We start from the raw sequence: 12092 nt of genomic DNA on the forward strand, positions 1-12092 counted from the left end.
AAGGCACCAATCGTTTAAAAAAGTAATAACTTAGTTTCTTCAACCTAGTTTTAAATAGTATATGATTTAAGTTAGTAAATAGATGAACATTCAAAAACGAAAGCTAAAAAAAAAATCAGAAATTTGAAACGTAATAATAAAAACAAAGGCACGGACGCTAATGTCTGTGGAATATAGATCCGTATAAATAAAAAAGGAGTAAATATATGTTTTATTAAATCAATTTCAAGGTAGCACCATAAAACTTTTGAATTGCTAACTTCTGCCAACGTTTCTCCGGTGTGGCCAATTTTAAAATTCAATTCAATTTCGAATTTGGCACAGGATATACCAATTGTCTAGCATTCGCGAATTCCGCTATTTCTCACCTCATAACCATACAATAGATTATACCAAATTAACCATGTATATACATGATTTAAATATAACATTTTTATTTAATAGTATTTAACATTCAACTTACTATGCGCAGTGGAAGCTTGTACAATAGTACACAAACGTTCTTTGGCAATATTTTTAAATCTAGGAATAGTTATTATATTAAGTAAGAAAAGGACCAATATTTAGCCATTTTCGCACATGCATTCTAGATCAGTTTTTTTTATTATTGTATTATATTATAAATATGCATTATACCTATTATAAGAATACATATTATATACACATTTACACTCCTACCTTTTCAATACTATGATTGTATCGTGTGATAAGACCAACCATTGCACTTTTTGGTCTATTATTATGAAACTATTTAAATGTATCCTAGTGTGTACAATAAAGAATATTAAATAAATAAGAAAAGAACCAATATATAGCCACTTCCGCACATGCAGTGGTAGTCGTGCAACAAAGTGCACCGCCCGCCAGCCCACCGTCAAATGCGTACGCGACAAACAATGCAAATTACACAACTGCCACCGTTAAATCACTCAACACGTGTTTCTCCCCTCCACGGGGCATCTTCAGGAGTTATGTTACACCGATTAGTGCCAAACACTCTGCGTTATATACGCATTTATCAGCGGGTTGGCGGGCGGTGCACTTTGTTGCACGACTACCACTGCATGTGCGAAAGTGGTTAAATATTGGTCCTTTTCTTACTTAGGATGAACTTTCGCAAGGTAACACCCGATTCAATTAAATAAATATACTAAAATTAATAGACACTTTAAACAACTCCTTATATGATATTTAAAGGTGGCTGAGAGGTTTTTAAAAATGAAGGCCTTTAAAAGAGTGTTAAAGTGTGTTTCTAAGTTATGCACATAAAGTTGTACTTTTCGAAATAACTGTACGCGGAAGTGAACTAGAAAAAGGAATGTAAAACGGGAACTGTATATTTAACCCGGAACAGTGGGCCACATAAAGCTTAGCTCGGAGTTAGACATGGATATATCAGTCGTTCACGTGAACAGCGCGCTCTTTATTAAAGTGGGGTAGTGAAAATTTACAGCGGCACCTGAAATCCAATTGTCGGAGAGAGGAAGTTATCTCACTGGTTAAGTGTGTGTGTGTTAAAACGGAACCTGATAACTTAATTGCTCCGAACTGAACACGTAAACATTCTAACACAATTTCATGGTTCAACATCTAACTTCGTAATAGGTTAAATTATATCACATTGAAAGTAGTTATTTATTTATTTAATAATTTTTTATTGTACACGATAAGATAAATTTAATAGTTTTACAATAACATACAGAAAAGTACAATGGGCGGTCTTATCACACAAGGCAATCTCTCACAGAGAACCATAGTAAGGAAAAGATAATAGTACTTATAAAGGGTAGTTCACGTGTACCAAAAAATACATATTCACAAACATATGAACATAAATATACTAGACATACATACTTAAACATACGTATATAACATATATACTTATAATAAAAAAGGTTTAATACATATTATAAACATAATACAATAATAAATAAAAACATCTAACTGACTTTGATCAGTATTGGTTCGATCGCAATTGCCTCAGAAAGAAGCAAGAAGAAAAAGAAATGAACTAAGAGATAATTATAGGTCTAGTAAATGGTTCTTAACCTTTTTCTTGAAAATAGGTAGTGAGTTAGCACGTCTTATATTCAGCGGTAAATATATAATAGTTATCTATTTATTTTTATTTACGAACTAGTTATTTGAACTTTTATATTTATTCATTCGAGTCAGTCGATAGACGGTAACTAAAAGGTCTAGACCATGGTTGCATAGACTTATTAAGACTAGGGGCCACTCGGGCAAATCATGAACTGATGGCGGGCCGGTCGCGCCGGTCGAATACTGGTGGCCCGCCGACAGCAAAAATAATATTCTCGTACATTCGAAGAATATTGAATTCTATTCCAGAATAAAACCAAAGTACATGTTCGAAAAGTAATTTGAATCTCGCGCGCGCTATTTGAATCTAGCGCCCAAAAATGCCAAGTCAAGTAACATAGTATAGTCAAGTAACAAAATAGTAGAGAAATAAAGAATTTTCTAGCGCGGTGTGAGCAAGCGAGATAGCAATAGTCTCGAATTCTCGATTGCTCTTCTAGAAGCTTCCAGAGTCGTATGCGCGGTATAAAAACCACGCTAACCGCACAGTTCGGTTTTAATTTGAGTGAAATGTCAACAGAAGGAAATAAGCGCGAAAATACAAAGCGAAGTAATAAGTGATTTAGAATAAGTGCAGTTTAATAGTGTTTTGGGGAGGCAATAGTTCTAGTGTAGATTTTAACTCGACCAGCCGGTGTCATATATTATGATCCACATTTAACGTAGATTTCCTGTTGCAGTGTTAACCCGTCAAGTGCCGTGTATAATTGTGTTGTGAAATCGTAAAACTCTGTTATTAATAAGTGTTTCCCTACCTATTTAATCAATTTTAATCAAATTTAGCTTAAATGTTGGCCAAATATTAAAATAAAACAAATAAATTACTATTTTTTATAAGAATTATGATAGACGTCATCTACAGTTATATTTGTAAAGTGTAACTGTGAGTGAGTGAAAGTTTCTAGTCGGCGCCTCTTAGCAGAACTGCCTTCCGAGCCGGTGGTACCTTCCTGTAGAGACAACAGTGCCGACATTTTATGTTGATTGACGATTCGAAAGTGCTTATAACAGCCTATTCGAATAAAGAATATTTTGATTTTGAACAAAGAAATTATCATAATCAATTATGAAATTTAAGTTACTCTAAAATTGTAATAATTAAAATAAAACTATACGTAATATTATATATGTAATATTTTAAAAATAACTACTTTAACATAAATATATATGAATTAAAAAAATATTGTTAATATGTAATAATTTTACAAAAGGTAGTTTAATTTTTTAAAATGGCAACACTAGCTGATGCCGTCACTATTTTGTGACAACTTCCGGTAAAAGGATCGAGAGTGGTGGGAATGAAACAGCGTTTTGATTATTGAGTCGGGAGCTCGGTCACTCGTTCGACAACCGTTGAAGTGATAAGTTGTCTAGTGGAAACTATGCTAGTTGGCCTATAAGAGGATTAAAAGTTGAATAAAAGTATTAACACTTTCCACTCCAAGGCTGTTATGTAGCATCGATAAAATTTAATTGAATTATAGTATCTTGCGATTCTAGAATATGTTTCATTCATTCCTGATTCAAACATTTTAGTAACAAAATACTTTCCTGTTTTAAAATTTTCCGCAAAAAGAAGTATTACACCATGTCGAGTATCACTCGATAGTGGAGCTTGTGGAACAAAATCAGTGTCAAGTGACACTCGACATTGGAGTGGAAAGGGTTAACTGTTTTGTGTATTGGAATTTTTCTGATAAATACAATAGTCATTAACTATATAAAATATTTACGTAAGTAAATAAATAAACATTAAATGGGAAAAATAATAATCGTTGAAATAACTAATGATAGTGTTTTCGTGATCGGGTGGCCTCTAAAAAAATACATCTGCGAGAAAGTTCGTACGTATTCCAATTACTATCGGCCTTCGCGTCATGTTACCGCGTTATTACAGCACGCAACCGAGCTCGTTATGCTCTCGCAGCGATTCAAGCGCTACAGCATTGACGACACGCGGAGCGTCTCAATTCGCTTTATAGCTTTTTCTTTGTGAAAATTCGCTTACTTTTTATTCGACTACACTCTCTGTGTATAACACGGTAGCTTGTTATACCAAGTAATATTTTTATTTTGAACAAATTATAACTTATTGACTTATATAAGGAAGTATAGAAAATTAAAAACATACAGGTAAGTTTGAGAGAGTTAGAGATGTGTGATTTGAAGGTCTTTGATAAAATGGAACAATCCAACGATTATCTATTTCAATATCTCGTTGATTTAATTCGACAGTTATTGATTTTCCATTTTCTGCTTTCGATCAGTAATTGTTTCCGATATCAATGTCCGTGGATATCGTTTTGAACATTTACCATCCATCATACACGGTGAATTTGGATTAAGAGTTTCACAGGGACCATGTATCATGATTTTGATAACTACCTCATGCAATCCAGGATCTACTTGTACATTTGGGATTTCAGCTGATATCACTGCATCAACTTCATTTGGCCTTATATTTTAACCTTTCAACTAACCAAATCTAAATGTGTGCATGTGGCAATCCTCGTTTCTGCCATTCTCACTCAAAAAGTTATAAATTTTTACACCAATTTCCGATCACACATCGAAAGTGTATAACTCTGAAATAAGTTACATTAATTTATTTTTTCTATTGCAATGCGATGGAGAGTCAATAATATTTATTTTTAACACTTTTGATTTTTGTTTCGGGGTATATCATATGTTAATAGACATCAAATGAGATATATAATGTCTTTATAAATAAGGAAGCTTTTATTTTTTTTTAATCTAAGAGTTTTTAACATTTCGAAGCGTTTTTGTGACTTTTCTATCTGTGATCTTTCCTGTATTATGATACTGTGATCAAAGAGTAAAGTGAATTTATTTTTATAATGTAAATTCTTTATTTATTCTTCAAAATCTATTTAAATATCCAACCTAGACTTGGCGATTTTTATTGGAATCAGGCGTTACCTTGCGGAAGTCCATCCTAAGTAAGAAAAGGACCAATATTTAGCCACTTCCGCACATGCAGTGGTAGTCGTGCAACAAAGTGCACCGCCCGCCCGCTGATAAATACGTATGCGGCAAACGATGCGAATCACACAAATGCTACCGCCAAATCACTCAACACGTGTTTCACCCTTCCACGGGCATCTTCAGGAGTTATGTTACAGCGATTAGTGCCAAACACAGAGTGTTTTTGTGGCAAAACATTTTTTTTAAATGTGCGGTAAGCTAAATGATATTCTAACTTAACAAACAGACGCTTTATAAGTGTTATAGACCAGGGGTGGCCAATCTTTTTGATAATTTGAGTCATTTAAAAAAAATCGCTTGTTGCTATTAAAAAGTATACTAATTTAAAAGGTATATAAATTTTAATTTACATATCATCATGCATTTTAATTATAACATATATAAAAATATATGTTATAATTAAAATATATTTTATAACATATATAAAAAGTAGAAAATATGTGTATTAAGATTAAATTTTAAAAATGAAGCACATTTAATAACACATTTACTATTATCGTTCCTATCGTTTGCTCGTAGGGTGGTGAGTGACACTGAATAGAAACAAAACAGTATAGATAAGTAGGTACCTAATAAACTGCACATAAAATAACTAGTCAATTAATAATAGAAAAATTGACTAAAAATAAAATAGGAAAAGTGTAATAATGTATTAAAAGCACAACCCAAAGTAAACTGTGATATAAAAAATAGAATATGTAAATAATAAAATAAAGAATAAAAAAAAGATGTACCTAGCCACCTAAGAGTAATAAGATGATGGAAGGAAGGCGATGAAAGCAAGAAGGAATGAAAGAACAAAATGAAAGATATTGTGATGGAAATAAGGTAAGAAAAAAAGAAATTGAGAAGTATAACAGTGAGTGAAGAATAAAGATGAAAAATCTGATAAACTTAATTATAAACAAAGACCCTGATCACAACTAATTAGGGGTACGAGAGGCCTCTAATAGCGGGGGCCATAAAAAAACCACATTTACGTTGATATTTCTTTAAAATTTGTTCATTATCTTTAATTTTTTCTAATACTGGTTAGTTAGTAATGATCGGTGTTTCAATTTTACGAAAATATTTATGTAAATTGTACCACAAAAGTTACAATAAAATATACCAAAAGTCACAAATACTCCATTCAATAGCCACAGACTGGCAGCCCTGTTATATACAGTCCTACCAACTTAAAAAATCACCTGCCTACTTAATGTCCGAAAGTTTTAAATGACAATTTCACCTTTTTTTTTTCATCACATTATGTCTACTTGTCAAATTCTGTAAATAAATTGCAATTTCAATTACCTTTACAAAACATACTCGAATAACATTGTTTTTAAAAAATATATTTGAATAACTTAGTTTATAATATATGTTATAGATGTCTAGAAAAATAAAGATTCTGTTGGAAATAAATTTTTCATCACAGTATGTCTACTCGTAAAACTCTGTAAATAAATTGCAATTTCAATTACCTTTACAAAACATAATTACATAACTTTGTTTTAATATACATTATAGATGTCTAGAAAGATGAAGATCTTAAAAACTATTAGAAAAACTTAACTAGATTTCGCAGAGGTCAATTAAAATTTTTCATTACCTAGAATCGCGTTCGAAAGTCAAACAGAGGTCCAAGACGAGGTCTTCGTTTGATCTTTGGCTTTAATTGACAAATCGTCGATCAATCACGACGCGGGTCAATGTATTTGTGAGATTTTGAACTCGAGCCAGATCTGCGACGGATATTGAACAGAACGCATCGCGCATTGCATTCTCCGTGTTCCCCTTTACATTCATTATGTTCACTTTTAAATTCGTTTACTGTTTATTAGAATACTGTAGATTGCTACTTATTATAAAAGAATTTGTTGCCATGTATATATTCAGAAGTATAAAACTTTTCCCTTTTAAAGTGCTTACTTAAAAGCGTAGGTACGCCTCCTTGTATAGTCTCGGAAAGTCACTGGATGAAGGAAACTAAAGACAGGGAGCACAAGCACTGCAAGAAATAAACCTCCTAGAAAGATAAGATTTTCATCTAAACCAGTGATTCCCAAAGTGGTCTATATCGACCCCTAGGGGTCTATGACAACCTGCAAGGGGTCTACGTCAGCGAAATAGAATTTGGGGGTCCATGAAATGAAAACGGGTGTCCACGATAGTGGATCTCAACACAAACACTGATAGTACCTATTTAATTACATCATACTGTCTTATAATATCAAAACATTACATTATTTGTAAAAGTACCTATGAAGTAAAAAAAATAATACATATCTTTATAAAATTGTGTAAGTTGAAGGATGTTGGAATTCACTAAAAATATTGACTTATTGCTTATGTTATTTTATTTATAGTTTATTTAATGTTACGTATATTTTACTTAATAGATACAAAATTTTGAGTAGTTTTAATTTAAATTCAATTAATAAATGTATAAATTAACATGTGTTTTTATTTTAAGTTTTTAACACTAAACTTCACTACAGTTAGAAATTTACAGGAAATCAATATCAGGTAAGTAGGGGGTCTACCCAACACGGAAAAATATGGCAAGGGGTCTACGACACAAAGAAGTTTGAGAAATCTGATCTAAACAAATACCTCACTTTGTGTCATGGTTACGTTGTGCCGTATGACGCTGTAGATGGTGTTGGTAAAAGGACAGCAACTCGACAGAAGAAAAATATATTTAATTAAAATGGGTAGTGGGCTGAATACCTGGTCTGATTTTACACCGCAGCTCGGTACTCCCCTGTTGGTGGTGGAAGCCAGCCGCACGCAATGTTACACCGATTAAACACAGAGTTTGACACTAATCGGTTGGTTGTGTAATTCGCATTGTATGCCGCATGCGCATTTATTAGCGGGCTGGCGGGTGGTGAACTTATAAGCAAAACACACATAAACACATAAATGTTAGTATGATAAATAGTTCTTGTATGGTGAACATTTTAAATGTAATGTTTAATTCAAACTCACAAAGGAAGTCTAATGTAAAAGCAGTGTACGCAATTGCTAACAAAGGAGCCACTAATTACAAGGAGCATGGAGGAAGGTACGAAAATTTTGTATTTATTTCTCGTACTTAACTTTATTACATCGCTACTATTCGCATATTAAAATCATTGTTCATAACATAGATTCTTTTAAGAGTTCTTTCTTATAATAATTCTTCAAGATTGCGTCGAATACAATTTTAATATTAAATCTCCATTTAAAAAAAACGCTGTCGACTATATTATTCACTTAATTTTTAGATTCGGTATCATATTATGAACAGATTAATTTATTCATAAAACCATTTATATTTATTTATTTACAATTTATTATACACCATAGATAATACTTAAAAAAACAAATCGTATAGAGGTACAAGAGGCGATATCTACCAGACAACCTTTGGATGGAGATGAGAGACATGAAGGAGAGGGCAGCTTGTGTGTACATATAAAATATACAAATACATACATTACTATACACCCATACATATATATACGTGGAAAAGGCATTACATAAATATGAATAAATAATAAATACTACTAAATATTCTATTTTAGAGGATGATTAAGTGCTCTTATACTAATTTTTTAAAAGTTGACATCGATTTAGCGCATCTTATTGCTTCTGGTAATTTATTCCATGACCTAACAGCGATAAAAGTGAAAAATTTATCCATAAATATATTAGAATGAGCAAGCATAGTCCATTTAAAGTTCTCCGATGACCTAAGAAACTTATGTTAGTCACGTAAGAAAATAAATGTAGATTTAATGTACATTTAAATTCTTATTTAGTACATAAAATTGTTTTCATTGCTTGTACTTTGTTAATTACATATTTTTATTTGAATATAGTTACTGGTATTGACTTGTATACTTACGAGTGTATTAGAAGTCGAACGGTGTTGCGGATTCGATTCCCGGCAAACACTCTTTATATATATTTCACACACACATTGAAATTTAAGCACCTTCCCGTTGTCAGATTGATCCGAAATTTGGTACACACATTCAATTTAGATGACAATGCAATATAATAAAATCAATAACATTATAAATCTAAGATGGCCGCCGATACAAAATGGCGGATTACATATTTTTCTTTAACCCCCTCAATATGGATATCAAATGAAAGGGCTACACTAGTAAAACACGATGATTATGTCAAAATTTAAAATTCAAGATGGACGCCGTTCTAATATGGCGGACTAGGTACATATTTTTCTATAACCACCACAATATGGGTATCAAAAAACCGTTTAACTTAAAAGTTTCTTAAATGTATTTATTAATAATTTGTCTTCCACCAACAAAACTAACTAGATGAACATCATAATCATCATTGAAGCTGTTAGATGTCCACTTTTGTACTGCCGTCATTATAAAAGCCTATATGCGTAATCTGACGACGTTAAAATCATCATCTGTTCACCTTGTAGGTGAAAGCTGCTGGCTTGCCCATCCATAACCTCTAAACAAAATATAATAAACCTTTTACTATATATTTGTAACTTTATTAATTTTAATTTTTAATCTAAACATGTATGTATGTATATATATCTGAACTTAAAGGCAAATTTGATAGCTTAATCATAAAAAAATAATGACGAATCTATATCTAATATATAAAATTCTCGTGTCACGGTGTTCGAACTTGAACTCCTCCGAAACGGCTTGACCGATTTTTACCAAATTTTACATGCGTATTCAGTATGTCTGAGAATCGGCTACTATCTATTTTCCATACCCCTAAGTGATAAGGGTGGTCCACCCCTAAATTTTATTTTTAATTTTTTAGACAATTTTTTGGTTTTTATTTTATTATGATACAGCATACAAAAATACATACAAACCTAAATTTTCACTTCTCTACGATCAACCCTTATCTTACATTTGTTAATTAAAAACTTTAAGTTTTTTGCGGGATCAGCTAGTATGGATATAAAATTTATCGAAATACAGACAAACTTACATTTTTATTTTTAAAGGTTTATGTTTGGGTTATCATAGTTGCCTTTAAGTTTATTTTTAATTAGATGAATAACACGGCAACGCGTGAACGAAACATCGGGTAATCTACAAAATACGCAGTTAATTTCTAAGTAAAATAAATATGAAATATGGGTTAAAAAATGTTAGCGTAAATATAATACTAATTTAATATACATTGCTGCGTAAGGGTGAGAAGTAATTAACAGGCGGGGTAGAAAGCTTGCGGTGAAAGCTTTTAACGACAATTGGCGCGAAGACCGCCAGTCACTATGACCAACCCTTTCGTCAACGTAACGCAATTATGTCGGCGAAAACGTGCGAAAGAAAATCATTTACGTTTTATTCGAGTAACGATTTAAATATTGTATTCGGCAAATTAATAGAATTAAAGAAAACGATGTAACGTCCCGTGGTAAAATATACATTTTTTTATTAAAGTTTTTTTTTATAATATTTTCAAAAAGAACGGAAAAAAAACTCTATCTGGTGAAAGATAAAGATAAAATTTATTTATTCAACACTGGAACTTGTAACAGAACTCGTGTTAAACTTATGATTTTTTTAATTTTTTTTTATTCAAATCTGCTTCGCAAGGTTATGGAGAAGAAACAGTAAGAAACTCCACAACAACACATCTTTTAATAAAGTTTGTCTTTATACGGCTTACATAATGGCAGCGTATTCGACTTAGTCTTGGTAGATTATTTGAACTTGAACACCATCGCCGAGTAGCTAGGCTGTAAATTTTGAACAGGATTTATTTTGGGGAATATCCTGCTGAATTTTATGATATTATCCCACCACCCCAGTGTCATAGGTCAACCATCTCTATAGGTTATTAACTCTACTTCGCCAAGTTGTGGAGAAGAAATAGAAAGAAACTCCACAACAACACACCTTCAACACCGCCGGCGGCAAATTTTTCAGCCTCCTACACTATCAGCGAGTAGCTAGGCTGTAAATTTTTACCAGAATTTATTTAGGAGAATATCCTGCGTAATTTTATGACATTATTCCACCATTCCGGTTTTATAGGTCAACCATCTCTATAGGTTATCAACTCTACTTCACCAAGTTGTGGAGAAGAAGTAGTAAGAAACTCCACAACAACACATCTTCAAAATCGCCGGCGGCGAAATTCTCAGCCTTCAACACCACCAGCGAGTAGCTTGGCTGTCAATTCTTACCAGAATTTATTTAGGGGAATATCCTGCGAAATTTTATGACATTATCCCACCATCCCGGTTTTATAGGTCAACCATCTCTATAGGTTATCAACTCTACTTCGCCAAGTTGTGGAGAAGAAATAGAAGAAAACCTAAGAATCTCCACAACAACACATCTTCAACACCGCCAATGACAAAATTCTCAGCCTTCAACACCAACAGCGAGTAGTTAGGCTGTCAATTCTTACCAGAATTTATTTAGGGGAATATCCTGCGGAATTTTATGACATTATCCCACCATCCCGATTTCATAGGTCAACCACCTCTATAGGCTATCAACTCTACTTCGCAAAGTTGTGGAGAAGAAGCAGTAAGAAACTTAGAAACAACACATCATCATCACCGCCGGCGGCAAACTTCTCAGCCTTCAACACAACCAGCAAGTAGCTTGGCTGTCAATTTTTATCAGGAATTATTTAGGGGAATATCCTGCGGAATTTTATGACATTATCCCACCATCCCGGCTTCATAGATCAACCATCTCTATAGGTTACCAACTGTACTTCGCCAAGTTGTGGAGAAGAAGCAGCAAGAAACTTAGAAACAACACATCTCCAACACCACTGGCGGCAAAATTTTCAGCCTTCAACACCACCAGCAATTAGCTAGGCTGTCAATTTTTATCATGATTTATTTAGGGGTAACCATCAAGGTCAACCATCTCTATAGGCTATCAACTCTGCTTCAAAAAGTAGTGGAGAAGAAGCACTTAGAAGCTTCACAGTAACACATCTTTTAATAAAGTTTAATTCAGATTCACGGTGAGTTT

Source organism: Battus philenor, unplaced genomic scaffold (assembly GCF_028537555.1).
Source record: "Battus philenor isolate CCGP_79_NKW_IND1 unplaced genomic scaffold, ilBatPhil1.0.hap1 SCAF_19, whole genome shotgun sequence".
Classification (NCBI taxonomy): domain Eukaryota; kingdom Metazoa; phylum Arthropoda; class Insecta; order Lepidoptera; family Papilionidae; genus Battus; species Battus philenor.